We start from the raw sequence: 14,613 nt of genomic DNA, 5'->3' as shown, positions 1-14,613 counted from the left end.
CTGCCCCCCCTGGGCAATGAGGGAAGATGTCTGCTGTCAGGACAGGGACAGTTAAATGGCATGACGTACATTTATGCCATGTGTCGGGAAGTACATCCCGACCATGACGTAAATATACGTCAAATGTCGGGAAGGGGTTAAGCTCCATGCTAGTGTGCTACAGGCTCCAGAGAGTCCACCCTGTAAGAAAAGTCTCAGAAGTCACGCTGGAAGTAAGGGACAGTCTGCAAACTACTTGCTGCTATACAAGTGTAATCAAGAGTGTATGAATACACTTGTAAAGTGGAAAGTAGTTTACAGACTATCCCTTACTCCAGTGTGTGACTGTGACTGTGTGAGCTCTAGCAGACCTGAGAGGACTCTGAAGACCGGGACTGCATACAGAAGAAATAAATCAGTGCAGCTCCGTGACCCCAGTGCCCTCTCTTATCCTGCACAGCAGCAGAGAACTGAAGGCAAGTCAGGGAGAGCGCCCTGCAGACCCCCGGCTCCTCCAAGCCACTGCGGGGGTTGCTGTATGCTAATTACGCCACTGAGTAGATCCCTCGCAGAGCCTGGGAGGAGTATACAGCTTCTGGCTGCTTGGTCCCGTCCTTACTCTGCCGTATACAGGATCCTAATGGGAGAAAGGGTTAGTGCGTTACTGAGCCAGGTCACATGTGATCATTCTATACTGATTTATGTATCCTTACAGGTAACTGTCCGTGGTGTATCCAAGCCTTTATATACATACACAGCGCTGTGCACACTGATATACATACTGTCACAGATGGAGGACTAGTTTGGATCGTGTGGTGCACAGGAATTACTTTAGGACCAGACGAGTTAGGGTTAAAGCGAGCTGGTTTTATTATAGACGGGTTCATAAAGGAAATCAAATCTTCTTATTCAATAATGGCTTGACATAAGGCAAATAAGAAAAAGTCCAAATACTGTCTCTGAGCAAAGTCTTTGGAGAATAATAATAAATACAATAATTCTTGTATCACTCACGAAAGAGCCGGTAATACTGAGGAAGAGTTAACACACTGGAAGAAATGAACGATGGAGCCGGAGTTTATGGAGAGGACTGTGACTGGATGACTTTAAGGAGCTGTAAATCCCGGAAGACGGTGCAACAGAAGCCGGCAGGGTCCACAGTAGGCAAGAGCCCCACGGGTAATCTCCACGAGATCCACAGGTGATGCCCTGGAAGGCAGCGAGAGGTCAGGGATCCTGGAGTCAGTAAACAGGGAGGACTGAAGAGTAGGCTGCAGAAGACAGGAGTAAGCCAGGAGTCTCCAACTGCACAAGGCTAGGAAACCTTTGCACTGACACCAGTTCACCAAGACAGATCCCCTAAATACATAGTGGGCGGCTGTCATTGGTTAATTAGGGCAGAGAAGGAGGAAACCTTTAACCTGGCGTCCAATCTGCATTTTGCCCACATCCAAGATGGCGGCGCCGGCCTCCCGGTGCCGCCCCAGTCTGAACTCCCCTAGCACTCACAGGAAACCGCCCCTGTAAGCCACACTTCCCAACAGACCTGGAACCAGCAAGAGACCCGCTCTGGAGGCCCAGAACGGACAGGCGGCGGCGGGCACGGAGGGATGAGTATCGAACCCGCCGTGTGCTGCTGCGGCCGACCGTGACAGTACCCCCCCCTTTTTGGGTGCCAGCAAGGTACCTTCGAGTCTTGAGAGGATTCTTCCGGAGGAACTGTCTGACCAGGCTTGGAGCATGTAGATCGATGGAGTCAACCCAGGAATTCTCCTCTGGACCATATCCGGACCATTCCACTAGATACTGTAAACGACCTCGATGACTGCGACAGGCCAGAACCTTTTTTACCTCAAACTCCGCATCTTTCTCAGTAGAGACTGGGGGTGTCTTGGGTGGTTTAGGATGGTAGGGATTCAGTCGTAGAGGCTTTAAAAGAGAAACATGAAAAGAGTTGGAGATCTTCATAGAAGATGGTAATTTCAGTTTATATGCTACAGGATTGATGACTCGGATAATCGGGAAGGGACCAATGAAGCGCGGGGCCAGTTTCATGGAAGGTAATCGAAGCCGGAGGTTACGGGAGGACAACCAGACTAGATCTCCGACCTTTAAGCGAGGAGCTGCTTTCCTTCTCTTATCAGCAAACTTTTTATAGCGGATAGAGGCCTTTCGAAGGGACTGATGAACGCCAGACCAGATCTTTGAAGACTGATGTAGGAAGGAGTCTGCAGCTGGAACTTCTACTGCAGGGAGACTTGCGAACTCCGGAGCACGAGGATGTTGACCAAAGACTGTAAAGAAGGGGGTGATTCCAGTAGAGGAATGGTAAGAGTCATTGTGAGCAAATTCTGCCCATGGGAGCAGGTCTACCCAATCATCTTGTGCAGAAGAGATGTACAAGCGGAGGAAGGCCTCCAAGTCTTGATTGACTCGTTCAGTCTGTCCATTGGTTTGTGGGTGGTAGGCAGAAGAAAACTTTAATTTGATTTGTAGGGAAGAACACAAGGACCTCCAGAATTTGGCGATGAATTGCACTCCTCGGTCTGATACTATCTCTGTAGGAAGACCATGTAACTTGAAGATGTGAAGAATAAAAAGTTGGGCCAATACTGGTGCCGATGGAAGCGACTTTAGAGGAATGAAGTGGGCCATTTTCGAAAAGCGATCAACCACCACCCATATCACTGTATGTCCCTTGGAAGGTGGCAGCTCTGAAATGAAATCCATGGACAGATGTGTCCAAGGACGTCTCGGAATGGGTAGTGGGCGCAGAGGACCTGTTGGAGCTGTTCTGGATGTTTTATGCTGTGCACACTGAGGACAAGAAGAGATGTAATTGCAGACGTCTACTCGCATGGATGGCCACCAGTAGGATCGCTGAAGAAAAGAAAGTGTCTTTTGAGTACCTGGATGACCTCGGAGGCGTATAGAGTGAGCCCATGTCAGGATCTTCTCTCGCAATTCTGCAGGAACGAAAGTCTTTCCCGGAGGTGGTATGGGGGTGACATTGGTTTGGGCGAAGACGGTTGGGTTTAGTATTGCCTGACACCGAGGGGAATCTGCTGTAGAGGAATCGAATGATCGGGACAGCGCATCTGCCTTCTGGTTTTGAGCACCGGGGCGATAAATGATTTGAAAATTGAAGCGCTCAAAAAACATAGACCAGCGAGCCTGTCGGGAGGTAAGACACTGTACATTACGTAAAAAAGAGAGATTTTTATGATCAGAATATACTGTGACTCGATGCTGTGCCCCCTCAAGGAGATACCGCCATTCCTCAAAGGCCAGTTTAATAGCTAAAAGTTCTTGCTCTCCAATTGGGTAGTTTCTTTCTGCGGGAAGGAATTTTTTAGAGAAGTATGCACATGGAGAAAGTTCCTGACTCTCCCCTCTCTGGGAAAGAATAGCTCCAACTCCATCAGCGGAAGCATCGACTTCTAAAAAAAAAGGCTTGGTGGTATCTGGTTGAAGAAGAATGGGTGCGGTGGTGAATGCATGCTTTAGAAGTTGAAAAGACTGAACTGCGGCTGGAGGCCAGTGAGCGGGATCTGCACCTTTCCGAGTGAGAGCTGTGAGAGGAGCGGCAATGGAGGAGAAGTCCCGAATGAAGCGACGATAATAATTGGAGAAGCCTAAAAATCGTTGAATTCCCTTCAGGGTGGTTGGCATGGTCCAGTCTTGGACGGCTTTGACTTTGATGGGGTCCATCTCGATGCCTGTGCTAGAAAGAATATGGCCTAAAAAAGGGATTGTAGACACCTCGAAAACACATTTTTCAAGCTTGCAAAAAAGATGATTTTTTCGAAGTCGAGAGAGGACTTCCTTGACCGTCTGTTGGTGAGAAGAAAGATCAGAAGAAAAAATGAGGATATCGTCGAGATAGACTACAAGCGAATGATACAGCATGTCCCGGAATATGTCATTGACAAACTGTTGGAAGACAGCGGGCGCATTACATAACCCGAAGGGCATCACCAGGTATTCATAATGCCCGTCACGGGTATTGAAGGCTGTCTTCCATTCATCCCCCGAACGGATCCGGATGAGGTTGTAGGCCCCGCGTAGGTCCAGTTTGGTGAAGACTACTGCCCCCTTGACTTTGTCGAACAGCTCGGTGATAAGAGGAAGGGGGTAGCGATTTTTAATCGTGATGTCATTCAACCCACGGTAGTCGATGCAGGGCCGTAAGGAGCCATCTTTTTTTTTTACAAAAAAGAACCCCGCACCGGCAGGAGAGGTGGAAGGACGAATGAAGCCTTTTTGTAGGTTCTCTCGGATATATGTAGACATCGCTTCAGTCTCTGGAATGGATAAGGGGTAGGTACGGCCCCTGGGAGGAGTCTTCCCGGGAATTAGCTCGATGGGGCAGTCCCAACTGCGATGAGGGGGGAGAGCGTCCGCGCCTCCCTTACTAAAGACATCTCTGAAAGACGAATACTGTGGAGGCAACGAAGCGATGGGGTCATCTGACCGGGTCTGGTGGAGTGGCAAAACTTGAGGAAGGCAGGAGGCAAAACAATTGGTACCCCAGCACTCGATCTCCATGGTACCCCAGTGGATACGTGGATTATGCTTGATTAGCCATGGCATTCCTAATACAAGGACATGGGAAGATTTTGGAATAACGAGAAATTCTGTAGTCTCTTTATGAAGAAGTCCTATTTGAAGGGATAGCGGACCCGTTTGGTGGGTAATCTGTCCCTGGGGAATCCGGCTGCCGTCAACTGCTGTTAAGAATAATGGTTGTTCCAAGGGAAAAACTGGAAGAGAATACTGAGCAATAAATTTGGCCGAAAGGAAGTTGCCCGCAGCCCCAGAGTCAAGTAGTGCCTTTACAGGAACCGTGCCTTCAGGAAGTGTGAGCTGGACGAGGATTATGGACTCTGATGTAGTAGGAGAGGTACTTAATACTCCCAACCTGGCCTCTCCTTTGCCGATTAGGACAGATCGTTTCCCGGCCGCCGAGGGCAGGAAGAGATTAAGTGAGCCGGGGACCCACAATACAGACACAGGTTCTCCTTTCTTCGGCGAGCTCTCTCTTCAGGAGATAGTCGGAACCAGTTTACTTGCATGGGCTCCTCTGGCGGAAGACCAGGTGACAAGGTTGGTTTTGGTGCCGGTGTACTGGAGGAGGGACGAAATCTGAGGCGATCTGATCGACTTCTCTCCATCTGCCGTTCTTGGAGCCGTAGATCTACCTTATTGCAGAGGGATATTAGCTCATCCAAGGTGGTGGGAGTATCACGGGTAGTGAGCTCGTCCTTCAGTCGACCAGACAGGCCGTTCCAGAAGGCTGATAGGAGCGCCTCTTCATTCCAGCTTAGCTCAGAGGCCAGAGTCTGAAATTGTATTACATACTGACTTACGGGACGGTTACCCTGGCGCACCCTCAGGATTTCGGATGCTGCTGACGATACTCTCCCAGGCTCATCAAAGATTCGGCGAAATGTGGAGATGAATCCTGAGTAGTCGGATAACAATGGGTCGGATCTCTCCCATAAAGGTGACACCCAATCTAGGGCTGGTCCGGTCAGAAGGGAAACAATGTAGGCGACTTGTGATTTGGGTGTGGGGAAGCTGGAGGACTGGAGGGTGAAGTGGACGTCGCACTGGTTAAGGAATCCTCTGCAGGCCTTTGGTGACCCATCGAACTTATTAGGTGTGGGCAGATGAAGATGACTTGACGTGCTCACAGGCGGAGGCCCGGCCACGGAAGAGGCAGGAGCGGCTGCTGTGGATGCAGCTGGAGAGACAGGTGCTGCCGGCTGGCGGGGGTGTAAGGGTCTGCAGGAATTGAGTCACCTGCCGTTGAGAAGACTCTAATTGTTCCAGACGTCCTACGATCCTTTGAAGACGGTCTGCTGGTAACCCCTGGCCACCACTCGATTCCATTGGGTCAGTGCAAAACTGTCACAGATGGAGGACTAGTTTGGATCGTGTGGTGCACAGGAATTACTTTAGGACCAGACGAGTTAGGGTTAAAGCGAGCTGGTTTTATTATAGACGGGTTCATAAAGGAAATCAAATCTTCTTATTCAATAATGGCTTGACATAAGGCAAATAAGAAAAAGTCCAAATACTGTCTCTGAGCAAAGTCTTTGGAGAATAATAATAAATACAATAATTCTTGTATCACTCACGAAAGAGCCGGTAATACTGAGGAAGAGTTAACACACTGGAAGAAATGAACGATGGAGCCGGAGTTTATGGAGAGGACTGTGACTGGATGACTTTAAGGAGCTGTAAATCCCGGAAGACGGTGCAACAGAAGCCGGCAGGGTCCACAGTAGGCAAGAGCCCCACGGATAATCTCCACGAGATCCACAGGTGATGCCCTGGAAGGCAGCGAGAGGTCAGGGATCCTGGAGTCAGTAAACAGGGAGGACTGAAGAGTAGGCTGCAGAAGACAGGAGTAAGCCAGGAGTCTCCAACTGCACAAGGCTAGGAAACCTTTGCACTGACACCAGTTCACCAAGACAGATCCCCTAAATACATAGTGGGCGGCTGTCATTGGTTAATTAGGGCAGAGAAGGAGGAAACCTTTAACCTGGCGTCCAATCTGCATTTTGCCCACATCCAAGATGGCGGCGCCGGCCTCCCGGTGCCGCCCCAGTCTGAACTCCCCTAGCACTCACAGGAAACCGCCCCTGTAAGCCACACTTCCCAACAGACCTGGAACCAGCAAGAGACCCGCTCTGGAGGCCCAGAACGGACAGGCGGCGGGCACGGAGGGATGAGTATCGAACCCGCCGTGTGCTGCTGCGGCCGACCGTGACACATACACAGCGCTGTGTACACTGACATACATACACAGCGCTGTGTACATCTATTATATACACTGACATACATACACAGCGCTGTGTACACTGACATACATACAGTACACAGGGCTGTGTACACCTATTATATACTGACACACAGCACTGTGTACAGCTATTATATACACTGACATACATCTGTAGCGCTGTGTACACCTATTATATACACTGACATACATCATACTTGCCTACCCTCCCGCATTTAGCGGGAGGCTCCCGACTTTCACAAGAGCCTCCCACTGCCCTGCAAAGCCCCACAGTTCCCCCGGTGTCTGGGTCCCGTCCATTAAAATATGGACTGCGCATGCGCGCATACGGAGTTGGTAGGGGGCGGAGCCTGCAGGGAGCACATCACAGCCGACCACCGCGAGTTGTGGGTAGCGGAGGCCGAGCTGCTGCTGTGTGTACATGCTGACAGGAAGCAGTCAGTCTGCACTGTAGTGTAGTGTAGTGTATTGGGAGGAGCAGGAGAGCCGGCAGCCAGGCCTCTGCTTTACTCCAGCTGGCCCCGCCCACCACAGTGAGCTCCGTGCATCAGGCCTGCTGTCAGCGGAGCTCTTCCTTCCTCCTCATCATGCAGTGATCTGCCTCCACCTCCACACTGCCGGGATCCTGCACCCCCAGCAAGGAGTAGTACAGCCAGGTTAGTGCTGTGTGTGCACTGGGGGCTGCCTGTATGTAATGTGTGCGTTTGGAGGGGGAGGGGGTGGGAGCTGTATAGTGTGTGCATGGCTGCAATATAAGGGGAATGAGGGGGGGGGGGGGGGGGTTATATGTAATGCAATTTAGTGGTGTATGTCCTGGGGGAGTAGGGGCAGTGTGTAATATACAGTAGTGTCTGTACTGGGTGTAATAACATATGGTGTAGTGTATATTGTACTATGGGATTGTGTACAATGTGCTGTGTGTACTGGGTGTAATGTGGAGGGGCTGTGTATAATGTACAATGGTGTGTGTGTGCAATGTGCTGTGTGTAATATGGGGGTGGGGGTCATGTATAACGTTGTTAGTATTAAGCAGTGCTGTGTAACGTAGCTGTGACGTCAGTGTATAGCCCTGCTGTGTAATGTAGCTCAGATGTCAGTATGTAGCCGTCCTGGGTGATGTCAATTATAGGCCTGCTATGTGATGGGGTGATGCCGTGTAATGTAGCAGAGATATCAGTTTGTAGCCAGTACTGTACTTTGTACTTTAGTTTTTACCTGCACGGCAGAACACACCCCTGAGTGACAGTAGACACGCCCATAGGTGGGGATAGACACACCCCTTGTGTAGAATGTGATACGCCCCCTCAACGCCAATCAATAATCTCCCTGAAACTACTTTTCAAAAGTAGGCAAGTATGACATACATACACAGCGCTGTGTACAATTATTATATACACTTACGTACATACACAGCGCTGTGTACACCTATTATATACACTGACATACACACAGCACTGTGTACACCTATTATATACTCTGCCATACATGCACAGCACTGTGTACACCTATTATATACACTGACATACATACATAGCGCTGTGTACACCTATTGTATACTGACATACAGTACATACACAGCGCTTTGTACACCTATTATATACTGATACACAGCGCTGTCTACACCTATTATATACACTGAGATACATACAGTACATAGCGCTGTGTACACCTATTTTATACACTGACATACATACACAGCGCTGTGTACACCTATTATATATATTGACTTACATACACAGCGCTGTGTACACCCATTATACACTGACTTACATACACAGCGCTGTGTACACCTATTATATATACTGACATACATACACAGCGCTGTGTTCACCTATTTTATACACTAACATACATACATAGCGCTGTGTACACCTATTATATACACTGACATACATACACAGCGCTGTGTACACCTATTATATATACTGACATACCTACACAGCGCTGTGTACACCTATTATACACTGACTTACATACACAGCGCTGTGTACACCTATTATTAACACTTACAAAAATACACAGCGCTGTGTACACCTATTATATACTGACCTACATACACAGCGCTGTGTACATGTATTATATACTGACATACATAGCTGTGTAAACCTATTATATATACTGACATACATACACAGCACTGTGTGCACCTATTATATACTGACTTACATACACAGCGCTGTGTACTCCTAGTATATACACTTACAAAAATACACAGCGCTGTGTACACCTATTATATACTGACATACATACACAACACTGTGTACACCTATTATAAACACTGACATACATACACAGCGCTGTGTACACCTATTATATACATTGACATACACACACAGCGCTGTGTACTCCTATTATATACTGACATACACACAGCGCTGTGTACTCCTATTATATACTGACATACACACAGTGCTGTGTACACCTATTATATACTGACATACATACACAGAGCTGTGTACACCTCATATATACTGACATACATACAGAGCGCTGTGTACACCTATTATATACTGACATACATACAAAGAGCTGTGTACTCCTATTATATGCACTGACATACATACATACAGCGCTTTGTACACCTATTATATATACTGACATATATACACAAAGCTGTGTACACCGATTATACACTATAGCGCACACATAGCACACATATTCCGCAGCGCTGTACAGAGAATATTTGAACAGTCACATCAGTCCCTGCCCCAGTGGAGCTTACACTCTATATTCCCTACCACATTAGCCTACGCGTATATTTTTGGATTGTGGGAGGAAACCGGACTACCTGCAGGTAACCCACGCAAGTACGGGGAGAATATACAAACTCCGCACAGTTAGAGCCATGGTGGGAATCGAACCCATGACCTCAGTGCTGCTAGGCAGTAATGCTAACCATTATACCATCGGTACTGACATACATACACAGCGCTGTGTACACCTATTATATACTGACATACATACACAGCACTGTGTACACCTATTATATACACTGACATACACGGACTGAAATGCCATGGGACTGGAGATGGGGGCAGTCTGCAGCCCAGAGGCGTAGGGACGGCGGAGCCACCGGAGCACACGCTCCGGGCGCAGGGCGCCGCCCCCCCCTCCGCAAATGAAATGGAGTCCTGCTGCCCTGCAATCATTTATTTCACATACGCAGGGCAGCGTGCGCCGGCGGCTGCCATGTCCGGCGCAAGCCCCTGGCTGCCATGTCCTGCGCCTGCCCCTGGCTGCCCTGCTCACCTGTCCGGCGCCTGCCCCTGGCTGCCATGTCCTGCGCCTGCCCCTGGCTGCCCTGCTCACCTGTCCGGCGCCTGCCCCTGGTTGCCATGTCCGGCGCCTGCCCCTGGTTGCCATGTCCGGCGCCTGCCCCTGGTTGCCATGTCCGGCGCCTGCCCCTGGTTGCCATGTCCGGCGCCCGATGGGGTCACGTCACGTGACTCCCTGCTCCAGTCCCTAACCAAGCTGCTGCTGCTCGGGCCGGCTCCCGGGCAGCGCTGAGCAGCAAAAATAAGGAAGACTCCCAGTCCCCTGCCTCGACACAGAATGGCTGTGCTCCTCAAGGTAGATTTTTATTTTTTTTAGAAAGATAAAGAATTAAGGAAATAATCATGGGGTCTGGGGGTTTGGTGGGGTCCGGGGGGGGGGGGGGGGGAGGGATCTCTCTGGTTTCTGCTGCCACCCTGCTCTTCTCAAGGTGGATTTTAGTTTTTTACTAAAGATAAATAATTATGGGAATAATCATGGGGTTTGGGGGGTTTGTGGGGGAGGGGGTGAATCTCTCATATGTGTCTCTCATATGTGTCTTATATAGCGCAGCAGATTCCGTTACAGCATCTTATATAGCGCAGCAGATTCCGTTACAGCATCTTATATAGCGCAGCAGATTCCGTTACAGTGTCTTATATAGTGCAGCAGATTCCGTTACAGCGTCTTATATAGCGCAGCAGATTCCGTTACAGTGTCTTATATAGCGCAGCAGATTCCGTTACAGCGTCTTATATAGCGCAGCAGATTCCGTTACAGCGTCTTATATAGCGCAGCAGATTCCGTTACAGTGTCTTATATAGTGCAGCAGATTCCGTTACAGCGTCTTATATAGCGCAGCAGATTTTGTTACAGTGTCTTATATAGCTCAGCAGATTCTGTTACAGTGTCTTCTATAGCACAGCGTTACAGCGTCTTATATAGCGCAGCAGATTCCGTTACAGTGTCTTATATAGCACAGCGTTACAGCGTCTTATATAGCGCAGCAGATTCTGCCACAGTGTCATATATTTTAAATGTAACATGCCAACACATGTTAGCCACGCCCCCAATTCATTACCGGGGGGGAGCAAAATATGACCTTGCTCCGGGCACCATGGCACCTAGCTACACCGCTGCTGCAGCCCCACACTGTGAACATAATGCCAGCTTCTTATGGGGAATTACAGGGCTCAAATCATCTACCAAGGAAAAGCAGTGCAGGGCCCAGCCAGTGTGACCAGCTATGTGGCTCTTATGGATACACACTAGGGATATGCATCGGCCACTTTCAGTGTTTTGTGAAACGTGTTTTGGCTCTATATTTCCAGCAGTGTTTTGGATCTGAATCTGTTCCAAAACACCACCCTTCAGTGTTTTGTGTTTTGCAGCTTTCTCAACTGTTGGTCCTGACCCCAAAGTGGGTCCCTACCACCTCAGAATGGGGTCACACCCAGTGTTCCCTCTAAGCTGTGCGCGCGTGCGCGCGCACACAACTCGACGAGCATGCGCACAGACATTACAACAGAGCGCACAAAGCAGCAGTGGTCCCTTTTTGCAGTTGTGGACTCAATTAATGTGTGTTTCTCCCATTAACTACATTGTGTGCTGTGTTTTGAATGTTTAAATGTTTAATATCATTTTGAAGTAAAGCTAACACAAATGCTGAACGTCATTTTCCAGTTATATATAAGTGACGCACAAAAATTTTAATTTCCTTCAAAAGTTGCACAGCCAAAATCTTTTGCCGCACAGAGCCTTCTAAAATTAGAGGGAACATTGGTCACACCTCCATGTTGCTGACCATCAGATTAATGTGCCTCTCTGTCACAATAGCGGGTACTTCACTGACCACACATGTGGCGGCCATTCTGTGGTAACTTGCTGGGGTCCTGTAATAATTTTTTATTGTCTGACGGGGTCCTAGAATAAAATTGTTTGAGAACCCCTGGTGTTTTGGATCTGTATTTAAAATCAAACTACATAAAAAGCACTAAAATCGCATAATTTGATTTTTTTTTTGTTTTGTTCCTACGCTATTATTAACCTCAATAACATTAATTTTCACTCATTTCCAGCCTATCCTGAATACCTCACACCTCCCAATTGTTTTTAGGCCAGTAGGTTGCACCGAGGTGGCACTGCAGCGGCAGACAGGATGGCAGTTTGAAAAACTAGGCACCAAAAAGCACATAATGCCAAATAAAAGAGGTGCAAGATGGAATTGTCCTTGGGCCCTCCCACCGACCTGCGTAAATCTGACATGCAAACTGTCTTTAACAAACCAATCATTTCAGCGACAGCGTCTGTCACACCACTGTGGTTGAAATCAGGGCCGGATTAAGGGGAGTCACAGGGGTCAGTACCCCTGGGCCCCCCTCTATATAGGGGCCCCCTATGGTTGCCATGTATTTTTTAGGTTTTGTATATGGGAGTGTGGGAGTGCTGCAGCTTCACCTATCTGCCAATGTGACAATTATTAATAGTGCTGAGCATCGGGAGCCAAGGCACAATAACTGCACAAGTGTGCAGTGCATTACTGGGAGTTGGTTTAGTACAATAATACTTTACACAAGAGGTCAGAGGCTGAGAGACTTGTGCTGAGCTCTGCTTGATGGAGCTCATTGCATGCTTCCCAGGCCCATGTACAATAACAGCAGCAGCGGCCTTGTCATGGGATGGTTTTTAATCAGAGACAGTGCTGAGCCTATCAGGGCTCATACAGAGTAAGGTACAGAGGGCAAACACAGGCTTTTCATGTGGTATATATATATATATAAAATGGGAGAGAGTACCTAAATGTCCGCGCCCTAGTGATGGCTAGCAGCAACTCTGAGAGTCCCCTGTTAGCCGGGACTCAAGACAGATAGACATACAGAAAAGGAACAGAGTGCGCTAAAAAAACAATTGACATAATGTATAATATTCCAATACGTTGGGCCTGCTGTTGTATTGGAATATTATACATTATGTCAATTGTTTCTTCTAATGACTATGTATATTGTGTATTTTTTATGAGCCGAGTTGTAGGCTTTTATTGAATAAATTTTATAAACTGAGGAAAAGTTGTGTACCTTCACCTTTAGCGCACTCTGTTCCTTTTCTGTATATATATATATATATATATATATATATATATATAGTTCTGGGGGATGGCGGCACTCCAAATAAAGATTGTCCACACTCAGGTAGGATACCAACGTTTCTGGGCTATTACAGCCCCTTTATCAAGGTGCACCTTGATAAAGGGGCTGTAATAGCCCAGAAACGTTGGTATCCTACCTGAGTGTGGACAATCGTTATTTGGAGTGCCGCCATCCCCCAGAACTATATGTACAGCAGCCGCAGTGCTGCACACCGGAGGGCACCCTTTTCTTTACCTAGCACCAGCATTGCTAAACATCTGCCACAGTTGGAGTGCCGCCCACAATTGTATATATATATATATATATATATATATATATATATATATATATATATATATTACCCGATATTCCAGTATTCTCTCTCCTGCCCTATCAAAACCCACCACTCAATGGGTTAATTACCTTGTTATGAATTGTGTCTTCTTGTGAAAAGTGCCTTAATCAATTCTTGCAAATGGTTTACTTTTTTGCCGTTCTTCTTCTGTTCAGCTGTTTTCATCTTCTCCCCTGAAGTCTTTCTTCTTTTCATGTTAATATATCATGAAATATGTAGCCGAATAATACTCATTTATAATGAGTTCTTAATTTTTTTTTCAGAAAACACACAATCTTGTTTGGAAAATAATTTGAACGTTTATATTTGTATGCTATTCATTTTTAGTAACCCCCCCCATGAAGTCCCGTTAAGGGGCGAAACGCGTTGGGTATCTTCTGCTGTTTTCAAGTATCTGAAATGTCTCAATGAAAAGCATAAAGATCTGGAACTAACTGCTACCACTGTGTGGAATAAGAGACTTTTTAATAAATATTTGAAATTATATGGACTTTTTACTGTATGCTCGGGTGAATTAACCTAAGGCTTGATTGATCTAATTGTTAAGATCAATACTAGGGTCCCCAATTTACAATTGTACTCTACGGTAGCGCACGCAGGGGGGGGGTTCTGAGTACCCAGAACCCCCCCCCAGGAGTCTAATGACCCTAGGCTGAAAGCTGAGGGTCCTCTCTTTCCATAGGTACAAGAATTTAAAGAATCGGCCCTTGGGAACCGGAGATATCTGACTTCAAAGCAGTGGTCCCCATCCAAGTCTGTGAATTGCTCTTCCCAGTCAGATATTTCAGGTTCTGAGGGTATATTCCAAAAGTTGGGACTCTCCCTCTTTGATGGACACTAGTAGCTTGTCTCTACTATTCACAAAACCAGAGATATCAGCCTTCCAGCAGCTGGTTACTGCTCCAGCTCCACACACCTGGTATGTAGTTTTGCTCTGGCTCCTGAACTCTGATCCCCTAGTCCAATACAATTTGGTAGGTGGGATTAACTAGTTTTTAATTCCAATTAAAATCTAAGAAATCTTTTTTTCCGGGAACTGGAGATTTCTGCAGTCAAGCAAGCTGTCCCTCCTACCAGAAAAATATGAATAATAA

At 47.4% G+C, this 14,613-nt stretch overlaps 1 long non-coding RNA gene across 1 annotated transcript in view; it reads left to right on the top strand.

Moving 5' to 3' along the window:
- Positions 1 to 13,888, top strand: part of LOC146041798 (uncharacterized) — a 38,820-nt gene extending 24,932 nt beyond the window's left edge. The window contains exon 4 of the long non-coding RNA XR_014463593.1: positions 13,847 to 13,888. This is a non-coding gene — a long non-coding RNA (uncharacterized LOC146041798). The remainder of the gene's footprint in view (positions 1 to 13,846) is intronic.
- The last annotated feature ends 725 nt before the right edge of the window (positions 13,889 to 14,613 follow it).

Source organism: Crinia signifera, chromosome 19, assembly GCF_055691185.1.
Source record: "Crinia signifera chromosome 19, ASM5569118v1, whole genome shotgun sequence".
In the NCBI taxonomy this organism is placed as follows: Eukaryota; Metazoa; Chordata; class Amphibia; order Anura; family Myobatrachidae; genus Crinia; species Crinia signifera.
The sequence above is the reverse complement of the archived record's forward strand: the minus strand, read 5'-3'. Positions and strand labels throughout refer to the sequence as shown.